Source organism: Pagrus major, chromosome 24, assembly GCF_040436345.1.
Source record: "Pagrus major chromosome 24, Pma_NU_1.0".
Lineage (NCBI taxonomy): Eukaryota > Metazoa > Chordata > Actinopteri > Spariformes > Sparidae > Pagrus > Pagrus major.
Genome location: NC_133238.1, coordinates 19,491,032 through 19,505,419, shown reverse-complemented (window position 1 = coordinate 19,505,419; position 14,388 = coordinate 19,491,032).

The window sequence follows — 14,388 nt, the reverse complement described above, 5'->3', positions numbered from 1 at the left end:
ATCTTTTAAAGATTGCAGTGACTGAGCCCCTTTGTGTGACAGCAGAGTTGGGATCATAGGACCTTTTGTTCTGTTCCCAGAGGATTAGATTTATCTTCTTTCTTTTATTTAAACTCTAGTGAACTACTTCAAGGGAAGTCTGGTGAGGTGCGGGAGGTCTAAGCGATGTAGCCTCGCAATATTGGAGGAGGGACACGATGCAGCGGGGAACAAAATCATTATTTCATCAGGCCTCATTTAAGCAAATCTCCAGAGTCGCACTCGCTGATGACAACTTGCTTGAGCGGTTTGTTTGTACTGTAGCACAGCACTTCTATATTCATCACTGTGTTGCCTCATGCCCTCCCCGATCTCCCCCACCGCCCAGAATTTGGAGCAAATCTGGTCGGCTGCGATTGGTCTCAGCTACGGTGTCCAAGTCATCAGAAGCAGCAGCCATCGGTTCCGGACACATCTCCATGAGGCGTGGACATCCACTCGAATGTAATCTATGTGTGTCTGCCTACCTTCTCCGCCAACTTGAGGAGAGACCCCCGCAAGGAAATCCTGCATCAGTGCCGGCCAGATTACCGATCAGAGCGTGACCGATGTCAGAAAGCGCAGAGCGGAGTAATGCGGCCTAATGGCGAGACAAGCCGGGGACTCTTTAATGGTAATGAATACACAATGTGAGCCCAAGGCGGCGTGAGAGGGAGGGCGGGGAGTCGTGACCAGACTGGTGAGGAGGGACAGATAACCACAGTGTGTGGGCAAGAAGAGGAGGGTGTACTGTTGACTGTGTGTGTGTGTGAGAGAGAGTTCAGGAGGGTTGACAAAATAATAGAAACACCTTTGCGGAGCGAGTCTGAAATTGTTGAACCCCGACACTGTCCAGTTCTCACTTCAAAGATCCAGTCCGTGACTGCTCTGGGGATTTTGATCACGGTGCATGGTTTGGCCACAGTCGTCATTAAAATGCAGATGTTCAAATTCCTGTTTTCTTCTTCTTCTGGACACTTTAAAGGAACAGTTCACCCAAAAATGAAACTACAAACACATTATCTACTCACCCCCAATGTCGATGGGGGTGAGTAGATAATGTTTGTATTTTCGGGGTCAGCCAAAATTGACCAGGCCTTCTTCAAGCTAACCTTTCTCCTAACCTAGTACAGATGAGTGAGGTCGTTCAGGTTTGGGTCATGAGTGTCAGGGTTTGGGGTTTAGTTTAGTCATTTCGCAACATTTATCCTCATGTGTCGTGTTTTAATTTCCACTTCCTGTCTATGTGTTTTTCCCGCCTTTTTTGATTGCCCTATTGGTTTCACCCGTCTGTTATTAGTCTTCCCTCCCTTTTGTATTTAAATCTGTATCTTTCTCTCTCTCTTTGTCAGTTTGTCTGTTTTGTTGCCGGTGTTACAGGATTCGAAAACAAGAACAAAACATTTTCATAAAAGTAATGTCAACATTAAAACTCTGAAGCTTCCAAAAAATATACATGTGCTGATTTGCTTTCCTGGGCAAGATATTTGTCCCCATCTACTTCAGTTGTTTAGACGAATGCTGCAACGCTGTTTTGTTGTGAAGCTGCAGAAATGTTTCGTGGACGACCAACTTTCCATCCGCATGTGGGTGAGTAGATATAGTGACTGAATTGCCATTGTTGGGTGAACTTGGGTTGGGTTGACTTTGAAGGTTCATTCCTGACCTTTGAGAAAAGATTTGTCAAAAACGCTGCGACAGATTCATTTTCATAACAAAGACGTCCCAGAACTGCTCAGAAATGGACCTTGGGCTGACACCGATTGTCAGTATGTAAATCTCACCTACACGAACAGACACAAGACTGAATATTTACCACATTTTCAGCCTTTTTACGCAAAAACACATACTTTGCATTCCTATTGACCATTTCCAAGGATTCCAGACGGCATCTGGTTTAGATTCACCTCTCAAAAAGTCATTTCCTGAGTCTGGAAACTTATACCGATACTGTAAGTTATCATATGAAACATGATGCCTGCCCATAAGTTGAATTATCATCATGTGCTGAAGATGCTGCGAGTGCAGACTGATTTTAAAAAGGACACATTGTATTATAGCGCTTGTCTTTTTGAAAGCAATACAAAACAGAAATATATCTTAAGCAAGTGTCAGATCTCTACCAGAGCATTTACATACTATATGCAAATGAAAAGAAACCTGTGGCCACCGGGGGATGTACTGAAAACAAACCTGACAGCTTCAAACACGATGACATGCTTCGGGAAATGCTCGACAGTAATGTAAAGTGCAGACCGAAGACAATCTAATCTGTCATTCTGTAGCAGAAAAAAAGCACAGGTGTGACTCATTCTGTTAATGATTGACAATGTTTTGGCGTGTCAGCGTGGGAGAAGAGAAGCACAGGTGCATTTCATAACATTATAAACGACTGCATTACATTTGGGTGAGCTGCAGCTGGAGTTCCCGGTTCCCGCGGGCCTCATTTATCAAAATGTGCTTAGATTCATACTTGAACTTTGTCTCGAGATCATTTCTGATGGTGTGTTTACGTTCGAAAAGAGGATTTTCAAAGGATCCCATTTGTCATTTCCTGATAAACAAGATAACAAAAATGTTGATGACTGATACTGATACTGATTTTGGGACCAGCGAGCAAGCAAACTCTGTTAGCCGTGCAGCTAGCGGACGTATTAGCTGATCCATGCCTGGGGTGTCAGGAGCAAAAAACTCTGCTGTCAAACTGGCTTCTGTCAGCCTCGAAGGCCGTGTTTTATTGGGAGCGTCCAGTCCGGACATCAACATCTGGACCATTAACGCACATCTTAGCATTGCTGATTGCACCCTTTCCCACTGAAGACAGAAGCCAGATGTTAGCAGGTGTTAGTAGCTTTTTTTTGTCCAGTCTGAAACAATCATAAAACACACTATGACTCTACTTTTGAGCTAAATGCTAATGTCAGAATTCTAACAGATTCTGGACAATGTCACCATGCTAATGTTTAGCCGAGCTGGTATAAGTCTTGCATGTTAGCAGGCTACAGTTAGCTAATAAGCACTACAGGTACAGGTAAGGCTAATGGGAATGCTATGAGTTTAGTTCATGAAATAAATAGATGGTGGTATTGATAAAACCAAAAATGTCAACCTCACAGTGGCGATAGAGGTCGAATTCAGGGGAAAGACAAAATATTACGACTAAAAAATGTCTAAAAAATACTTGTATTAAGACTGAATTATGACATAGAAAGACATAAAGTATGACAATCATTTTTGTCAGAATAAAAAGTCTCCAACCTGCACAGCATCCTGCACACAGTCAGTCCTCTTTCAGATCGCACCAACATTCAATATATTTTCTAACATGCGGCTTCTTGACTGGATTCTCTCCCGTCCACCACTGTGTCTGCCGCTGTGACTTCCCCGCATGGCCACCAGCCTTCACTCTGATAGCCACAATCAAGCCCACTAATAGAAATGCCAACAACAAATGGTATAGACCCCAACATGCCCGGAAGATAAGTGAAAAAGAGAAGGAAGATAAAGACTGAGAACGTCAGTGAAAGGCAGTCGTAGAGAGGAAGAGAGAGGAACTCAGCTGAGTCTCTGTGGGCTTCCACGAGGAGAATATGAAGAAAGGTGAGGAGCTGCTCTGATTGTGTTTAATTCCCGTTTGTATTGGCCCTGCCACTGAAGGAAAGCCTTTGTTACACACAGGCTGGGTATCATCACATGGGGAGAGAACAGACAGAGACGGTATATGAGACATACTACAAGCTGCAGCCACCTTCCCTTCATCTCTACATGCTTCAGTTCTTATCTCGGTTTACGACGACTAGCAAAGAAATTTAAATAAATTTTTACACGTTCAGACAGTTTTTGATTTCGACTTGATGATGATGATGTCACAGTCACAGCACACCCATGTGCCGAATTCAGATTCTTAACAAATTAAGGGGCCAGGGAAACTGCTGCTTAACGTAGCTCCCATTAGCTACTTAGCTCAGTTAGCAGTACAGCTAGCGGTCCGGACTGTAAGCTCAGAACAGCAAGGAAATGGCTGCTTTTACATCGCTAGCAAGGGAGCTTTGGACCAGGACAATACATATACGTGTTTCCTGTAAAGACAAGACAAGACAAGAAGCTAGGGAGAGCGTGGCTTTACAATAGCGCCGAATGTGTGTTAAGCAGCCGCCGCTGTGCAGCTAGCGCTTCTAGCTAGCTATAGTTTTCCTTCTGTCAACATTATACACTTCAAGTTGAGTTGTTGCTTTCTACTGTTCCATGTTTTCTGCCACATTTGTGACATTGAACGCAACACACCAGACAAAAAAAACCATGCTAATTTGGAGTTAAAATGATGTAAGTCTCACACCATCTCATCATTTTAACTAACATTTGTATTCCCCTACATTTAAATGCAAACATTCTTATGTTTTTATACTTTTCTTGGCGCAAATGCGCTTCCATACCAGCCAGTAATCCATACATTTAATCAGATGTCTCTCATAACGAGTCGCTAGCTCGGTGTAGCAACACATCAACAACTTCCAAGACTTCCATTTAAATATATTTTGTCATTCTTTATCATCAAACGTTACAGTGATTCATCCAGTCGTATCCAGTTCATGATAGCGTAAACATCCCCTCTGCTAGATGTTGTTGTACGTGAGCCAGAACGCCGCTGGCTGCTTGTATCATATTAACGTTTACAAGTATTTAAGCATCGAATGATGTCGGTGAAACAAATAAGGATTTTGTAGAACGCACCTTATGAAACCGATGTAATATCAATCCATACATTTATGTAAAGTAATGTGTTTTTTAATCTTCCCTGAGCTTTAACACAATCAGATTTTTTCTATTATGTAATTTCTTACAGTCATTTCTTCACCCTTCTTCTTCTTTATCACTCCATCAAGCCCTCCCGTCGTTTTAATCTCTGCAAAAGGTGGATTCTGATAAGATAGTGAGCGCAGAAGGGATATCACATGGGGAAAAAAAAGGCAGACTTAAAACATACAGATCTCTTGAAGTCTCTCTTTGCCTTAGGAAATCCATTATTTGGATGATTACCTCCTGCTCATGAGCCACGCTACCGTGGGGGAGCGCAAACCGACGGCAGTCAAAACGGACTCGCATTAAGATGCAGCTCAAAGTCCACACGAGTCTATTGGATGCTATCAGGAGGTGAAATCTCTCAGCCAAATTGATCTGTTTCAACACACATCCCTAGATTACATTCTACAATAGATTAGAGGACTGTGGGGGGAAAAGAAAAGGCATTAGCTGATATTCCCTTTTGTCAGCAGAATGGTGAGAGAGGATAGACGGTGCACACTGACTCTGTTTAAGTCTGCTAGTTGATGCTTCAGACTCGCTGGGAAAAATCGTAAAAACTCAATTGGTTTTCGGTATCGAGGAACAGACGGCGCGGCGCAGATAAAAGAACACACACTAATGAATTGATAGAAATGTAATCTGTACTCGTTTTTTATGTTGAAGATATTAAAAGTGTTGCTCAGTCAAGCCTGGTGTTAGAGTCTTTGATCCTTCTATTGAATGAATCCAACGAAACTGAAAATTAACACCACAGGGTGACAAAAGAGACGTTTGGATATCAAAGATTTCTTTCTACAAATTAACGGCAATTCTGAATCATACACCAGGTTCATGCTACACAACATCAGCCCGACAGGACCTGTGCAAGAAGTCGGAAAACCAAATAGGCGTTGGGTACGACAGTAGATCGTTTCACCATGGATGTACAATTAGAGCTGGATACAGCGTTGGAGGTAGGCTCTGTCGATTCCCGTGAAAGCTTGACGTGCCAGATGGTTGTTGTGATAAAATGATTTGATCGAACTCTCTTCCACCCTTTCTAAATGTTACTGGACCAAGTGGATCAAATAGCTTCGAAGCTGGGAACGACAAACCAACACCACAACTGGAACGTACATTGCATTCGTGTTCCCAGAAGACAGTCCCTAGCACCTTCCCAGAATGCATTGGGAGAACCCTCAGCGGGTCTGTTAAGTGTGAATGTTTCCGTGTTTGGTTATTTAAAGTCAGTGCAGAGTGGCAGCTTAACAAAAATGCATTACAATTTTGTTTAAAGAAGCTAAAACCTCATGTTTTAAGCTCCAATGCTAAAAAGTGTGTTTAGTTAGATGAGAGCACTTCTCTTTAAAAGCCTTTATATTGACAGATAAAGATGGACTAATCTTGTGAAAACAGGCTTTGTAGCATGATAATCTCAAATGTGTTGAATGTTCACCATTTCCTTCAATTTGTTTTTACAACTTGAACGGAGGGTCCTTTTCTTCTTTATCATTTTTACCTTCCATCCATGTGTATGCCCCATTAGCCAGCATCTTTGCTGGCTCCCTCTCCTCCATTTTAAAAGCTGTAGTTTACTGCCAGCACGCTTGGTCGGGCCTGTGATTCACAGAAAATGATGAGGCAAAGGCTTACACCTGGCCAAAAAATATATGGCTCTGAAAATGGATGTCCCGTTGAAGGAAGGTGCCTGATTTAACCAGCCAGAAACTTAAAAACTGCCTGAAGTTGTTCATTTAGTCGCCCTTGTGTCAAGATTTCTTCACTGTTCCTGTAAGAGAATTGCTGTAAAACCCATCGACCTTCTCTCGAGAAAGACATTCAGCGCCGATCGACTTTTTCTGACCCGCTTCCGTCTTTTTTTTCTTCCTCTTTTTTAAAGCTGTCTTAATTTGGAGTCATTGCTTCTGAGCATGACTAATAATGTCTTTTTCCTTAACTGGGGAGGAGAGATAAGTAGAGGAGCATCTGAAATCAATGGAGGAGGATTAAGGAGGACCCTGGAGCTTCCACCGTCTCTATTCTAACGAACGCATGCTTCTCTTCGGTTCCCCGAGGACGGCGGGAATCACCTTTAGGCTACACCACCTTAAAAAAAAGAGCATAATGGTACAATCGATGTGCATAATGCAACCACCTGCTGACCTCTTTACATTCTGATGCTTCATCGAGTCAAACTATAGACCGTGTTCGCCCGGAGCCATCTGCTTTTATGTTTATTGGGTGTTTAAGATTTAATTTGAACCTTATTTGAATTAAAGGTGTTGCTTTTTCTAACGGGAAACGGCATCACAAGGGACTTCAGGTGGGACCTTTAAAGCTGACATTTCAGTTTCAATTAATATATGCGGCGTATCATCGGAGGACTTTGAAACTGTGCCGTCTCGGAGATGCTGGGGAATTATGGAAATGCAACCTCAGCAAGGAATCGACTGCCTTCAGCGAGGAAATTACACTGCGACAAAATAATTAAAAGCCATGTCTAATTTAAATACATGCCTCTGCAACTCTAAAATACCCCCTCGGACCCCTCGGTGCGAGTCTGGAAAATGCCGCTTCCACAGGTTTTTGAAGTGAAATCACCCCGCGGGCGTCTGCGCCTAAGCAACAATGATTGGACCCTCCTTTTTTTTTTTTTTGAAACGTGTAATGGAGAAGGAAATAAGACGTAACCCCTTTTCCAGCTGAATCAAAACGGTGCCGTGCTCTCCGTGTGCGTTTGGCAAAGAACAGCGAGGGATCTTCGCGGCGAAGGTGAAATAGAGATGAGATCGACTCGAAAAATAAGCAGCGAAGATGGAATAAAAGGAGTGTGCGTTACTATACTCCACACATGCATGCACACACATCTATACTGCATGCGGCCGGTACAGGTAACAGCCCTATTATGAAGCACTGGAGCGGCTCCACCACTATCCCAGGACTTGCTGACAAAACTTTAACGTATAGGACCTTGTGCTATCTGTGCTGGGATTCAATTAGGCTGCCTAACAGTCGGGCCTGCATGGAATGGGTCGGAGGAGTTAGAGCCCTGTCATATGGGCCCAGTGGGGCGGCAAGCCTCCACTCTGTCTGCCTAATGCTGGTGTCACAGCTGCAGGGAGAAGCCCACTGCCTCCAGGTCTGACCGACTGAATTAAATCACTTTATTTGTTTGTCTTATTTCTTTTTACAGCTGCACCGGATAAGGCTTTTTTATTTAAAAAACAGTGTTTTGTCAGCCATAGCTGGTAGATTTATGCTCTTCGCCTGAATGAAATTCAAGCATTTCCACGTCTTAGCCCCAAGGGAAGAGAAACTGGAGAGCAAGAATAAGTCGACTAAGTAGCAGAATGAGCGGCAAAGTGAGGTTGCTTTCTGAATCTGAATGTCAACTAGAGTTGACTGGTATAGGAAAAGAAAAAACAGCAGGACCACCGGTACGACCTGGAAGCTCATTTCAATGCGGTCATGGGTCAACATCAGGATGGAAAAGTTCACAAGTACGAGAACGAACGGACACAAAAATAAGAAAAGACGCTCTATGCTAGCTGCCGAATTAGCATGTCAAGAGCAAGGCCTAGCGGGCGACGCTATAAATAGTTTCATTTTTATAAAAGGCTGGTAAGTTTCCTCAAACAGATGGGCACTGAAGCTTTTAGAAAACATCAGTCAAACAGGAGAAAACGGTGCATTTATTAAGGGACTATTTCCAGTTGCGGATGAACACACATTTAGCGCCCTCGTGAGGATGTAGAGCAGCTGGACGGCTTTTATGAGATTGATTCAAAACAAACTACACAACCAATGAAAGAAGGAACATATCAGCCATATGTGGAACAACAGTGAAGATACATCAGGCTTATACTTGTGATACACTTGTTGGTTTTATGGAAACAAAAGAAGAAGATAGTATTTGGATAAATAACAAGAAAAAGGCACCTGAATGAGTGGATTGGTAGGTACAATACTGGATGGACCACAACTGAAGTTACAAACACAACATAAATATGTAGCATAGACACGTTCTTTATTTAAAGACAAACAACAATGTTTTCCTGAACCTTACCAAGTAGTGTTAGTGCCCAACACTAGGACGAAGACCCCAACATGACCCTTGCACGCTGCAAGGGTCATGTTGTTTTGGATGTCACTGGCATTCGACCAATACTAAGTCGTTAAGGTACGAGCATGTGTTGCCCAAAGTACAAGCTGGAGGGTGGATGTAAAGATGACCACCATGACATGACTGCCCATTCACTGGTGTTTATTATGGGCAAACAAAACACGAGCAATTCTGCTTCTAGTCAAAGCAATTCAGGGACTTATTTCATTTTTTTTATGCCTTGAACAGTGTTGAAAAGAATCAGGATTTTGAGGTTTATATATTTATAATATTTGACAGTATAAAGAGTAATTTCATGCTTTGAACTGGCATAAAGAGGATCCTGTTGAGAACACAATTCGGTGCTTAAATTTGGATAAACTGGTGACAAATTTTCCAGCCTGCAATTTGCCTGTACTTCACCTGGAGCCCACTCAAAGCTCCTTTTTGATATTCCTTGAATTGCCCTCTTTTGTGTCCACTCCAAACATCACCTCCCCATCTCCTTTAACCTTCGCCTGATCGGTGCAGCTGCTCAACGCCATATCTCCTCCCATGTGAGGCCGTGTCCGCGAGCCAGACAAAACAACTTTCCCGACATAGAAGCCCACACGGGAGCGTAATCAGGAACAGAGCCTCAGAAGCACAGCCCCGCTTCAAAACACTCAACGTGAGCAACGTAACCAGGTAGAGCTATTCCTCGCGCTGTCCTCTCCGGCCAACGGCGAGGCCGCGGCCAGCGGGGCGTTGGCCCCACCTTCAGCGACTCAGCATGGGATAATCAGTGTGGAGCCGTGGCCGGGATTACGGCGGGGCGGGAGGCACGGGGCGGTAGACTAAGGGCGAGCAAGGTGACGGGGGTTCTGAGGGAGGAGGGGTTCTCCCGCCATCAGCAGACCCAGCGTGAGGTTTAATAATCACCGACCCACCACGGGCCTCAAACCAGGCCGCTAACCAGCCATTATTGAGTGCAATCACGAAGAGGGAGGCCCATCAGAGGGAGAGAAACAAAAAGACACAGCAGTGCCTGCCTTTCAGTCTGAAAGAAACAATTCTGGGGTGAAAGAAATGAAGGAAAAGTTACTGAGTGAGGTGCAATCGCCTACTTGAAATCAGCATGGAAGTGAGAAATCTGTTGGAAAATATTTTTCTTGCAGAGGGCAAGAAAGTTAAAGTTGGAAGTTATTTTTCAGTCACTAATGATGGACCAGCACCAGCAAACCAAAATTTCTAGCTTGGTAGTTAGCATATGTAGCCTTGTTAAGCACAATAAAAGCAAAGTGTAGCAGCTGTTTCTTTGTATTGTCTGTATTTGTGTTATTTACAGCAGCAGCTAGATATTCAGAGATACTTTGACATCATTAGCGATTAGCTGACAGGGGCTAACTTGATTAATGTTGTAAAAAAAATGTATCGGACTGCATTTTGTGGAAATATAAGAAAAAATGATCAAATATAGAAATGCTGCAAGTTGCAAAGATGACATAAAGGTCCCATGGGGTCCACGGGAAGGGGCGTGGCCTCTGGCTCTCTATTCAGTGGTTTAGGTTTGAAGATGTGATGGCATTCTGTGTCCTTTGGTTGATTTGTTGGTTTGTGACCAGGATTACACAAATATTACTGGACAGATTTACATGAAAATTGGATAGATTATGGGTCTTGGTCTGGAATAGATCCCTTTAACTTTTAGTGTGGATACAGATAAGGGATGGGGACGCGCTTTTCGACATTCAACATTTTCGGTAACTCCTCCTCAATACATTTTGAAATGAATGTGTTCTTATAAAACGTGGCATTATCAAATAAAAAATGACACGAAATAAAACTGGAATTAAGAAAAAATGTCATGATTATCACGAATAACGCTATATGAATAAATTGTATTATCGTTTATTATTACAAAATAAAAACAGCCTTTTAAAAAAGGGCGTTTTGAAATAATACAAATCTAGAAAACAATAAAAATGAACTAAGTTGTTACGAGAATAACGAGAATTGGACACTCTGGGCCTCCATACAAACACTTGCATGCTTTGATTATGATACAATACATATCATATAAACCCACTTTTATCTCTTATCTAATTTTTTGCTAATTTCTGAGTTTTGCCTAAATATACCGAGTGCTAGTTTTCCTTCAGAGATCTGCACTGAAATCATTAACACAATAGCTTTTTCTTTCTTTTAATGTACCTAATTGCATTGCTTTTCACAGAAGAATGCACACGATGAGAGCGGTTTTGTTATAATAACTGGCAAACATACAATTACAAGTCCCATTAACATCCTTTTGAAAAGGAACGCCGATACACAAAAGAGATGGACTGAATACATGAGGCAAAATTACAGACAGTCGATACCCCTGCTCGCTGACTGTCATGCAAACACAATGAAGTCTTTAGTAGTTTTTACAGAAGAGATGGAGGCAGGGTGTTTCTATCTAAGGGGTGACCAGGCAGGAGAGGGCGGGGGTCATTTTAAATCACACTTTAATTCAAGAGAAGATGACAGCCATTGTCAACATGCTTCGTATCTGGTTTAATCCCTGAAAGAGAAAGTAATTTGGTGCCTCGGCATGCACCGGTAAACGAGGAGCTGATTTTTTTTTATTCACTGTATGTGTGGTAGGTTGGTGGTGGGCAGTGCTATCTGTGTTTGTCTCTAGTGTGTGGTGTGTGTGAGATAACTATAACTTTACATCAGTGACTGCATGAATACTTTACATCCATTTGTAACTTTGAATGAGTAAAAAGAGACTCTAAAAAGAGACGAACACGCCTGACCTGGCTGGGACTCGCTTGTTGTACCACCAAACAAGATTTTAGCTCATTTTTCTGACGACGCCAACTACTTTTCCAAAAAGGGGGCCCACAGGGTCCACGGGAAGGGGCGTGGCCTCTGGCTCTCTATTCAGTGGTTTAGGTATGACGATGTGATGGCATTCTTATGTTTTCACCGGTGTCCTTTGGTCGATTTGTTGGTTTGTGACGAGGATTACACAAATATTACTGGACAGATTTACATGAAAATTGGATAGAGGATGAGTCTTGGTCTGGAATAGACCCCCTTAACTTTTGGTGTGAATCCCGGTAAGGGACAGGGAATTTTCTCACTTTTTTTCAAGACTGGGCGCCTTTCGATGCCTTTGGTAGCTTCTCAGGGAGTAATGTGCTCTACTGAGTGGAATTCTACTTACAAAATGCTGCGTACATGTTGTCAAATTGAAGAGACGTTAAGTGTGTTGAGCTCTCAGGGCCACAATACTTTCCTAATTCAACTTGACAACTCCCATGTACACAAAGCAAGATTTCTGCAGAAGAAACTGAGTTGAGGAAAGCCTTAAGGAGTGGATTTTGCTACGTGTGCTTCAAATTAACCGTGGTTTTGTAACAAGCTGTTCAACGATCACATGTGGGTGTAGTATTTGTATACTTGTGGGCATTTATGTGCTTGCTTGAGGCGTCCCCTCCCCATTGTTATACCTCAGTTTCCTGAATGTTATGACTGTTGTCGATGCAAGAATTTTATTCCGTCTCAGGTGCATTATGTAAGATTTACTCCCATTTTTCCTGTTGCAAAACTCAGGATCTGTTTATGTACCACATATTCATGTCTGCAGCCTTTTTGCTATTAGCACGTATGAGAAAACTTTGGATATTTACCTGATTATGATACTCTTGAGCATGGATGCTCAAAGGACATATCAAAACATCTGTCATGCTGACTTTGGGAAATATTGCCGGGTTGTGAGCTGAAATTTAATTGAGTATTGGGTCTGGGATCAGGTATAGAGGAAGGTGGTTCTGTTGTGGCGGACTTTATTGTTGAGCTCTAAAGCATTGTGGGTTTAAGCCAGCGAAGCATCTGTGAGCCTCGCATGAAAGAAGTTTTTGAAAGGAGAAATAAAGTCTTTGAAAGTGGCCTTAAACGTCCTCAATTAAGTAAGCAGAGACGATGATAGCGATAGGGTCAAAGTGGCCTTGCGTCATCGCTCTCCAAAAAAAACAGATTAGACCTGGAGGGAGATGCTTTGTGTGTCTGTTTCTGTCAATCTGTAGATATTTGTTATTGTGAGCCATTTGTCTGTGTCGGTATAAGTTCTGGCGGCAGCCCAGACTGCAATAGAGAAATCTTAAAAAATTCATGTTTACTCTTCGGCAGCTACTTGAGGATTTGTTTTGTGCTTCCTGGCAAATACGTAGGTTTTAACTTGACACAGAAATGGATTATTATCCTGTCTGGAAGAGCTGATATTTCTGGGTGAAAAAAACAAATAATTAGAATTCAAGGACTGTTTTCGGTAAAGACATTGTTTTCTTTTCTGCAAACACCAATCTATGGATGCTGAGGAAAGACGCTACACCTCAAACCTTCAGAACCATAATCATGTCAAAGCTGGACTGATTTGATTCCTGAAAAATAACTTCCTGAAACCTGGAAAAGGAAAATGAAAGTGATTAGGGGGAGGAGAGAAGGAGGATAATTGCTGACAGCCAGTTCTTGCATGAGATCTATGAATTATGACAGGTTGGTCCTGCTCTGAATCTGCACAATTTGGTGGTTGAAATCATCTGAATTTCTCTCGGTCAAACTAAATGATAAATTTCATGACTACGACTTAATCCTCACATGAGAACCCATTTCAGAAACCATTTAGACAATCTTAAATTTGACAAAAAAATGTCCCTACCATCTACTTTTTCCCAGTGTTTTTGTTGCGATATATACCTCATGTCACCTGTACTGCCTCTCGGTGAACATCCTCGGACAATGGCTCCGTCTGACAGCAGAGATAAGGCTCCTCGGGGGTTGAGTTGCTTTTATATCTGTATGCATCGCTTTCACCAGCACTTCACAAGCTGTGTTCTCACATGGGAGTTGGGATATCCGACCGCTCTGTCTGGACAAAGAAATGAGTAGAGGCAGGGCAGAGTGTGGGCTACAATCCCCTTGGTGGTCTGAAACACCAATATATTCTTTGACTGTAAGTATTATCACACATGATCATGAATGGATACTCAAATAAGAGGTGATGGTGCAAATTCTGGTTCAACTTTTATAGTTTTGGGTGTTTTAGCAAAAGCTGCATAAATGCATCTACTGTAGATCAATATATTTGAATAATACACTTACTTTCTAGCCGACAGCTGTATAGGCCATCTGTGCAAACAGCCTAGTCCTAGTAATTATGAGGGGAGCAAAGGAGGAAATCAGGTGGAGGATTGGGAGGATTTAGCTCAGGAGACCGGTGTTCCTGTTCCACACCAAACCAGAAGTCATGTCACGTACGTAAGGTTACTTTTATGTAAATAATCTAAGCCTATTTTACTTGATTCAAGCCAAACGATGACATTTTCTTAAACCTGACCAAGTAGTTTTGTTCCCTAAACCTCACCAAGTAGTTTTGTTCCCTAAACTTAACCAATTAGTTTTGTTAGCTAAAACTAACCAAGTAGTTTTGTTCCCTAAGCTTAACCAATTAGTTT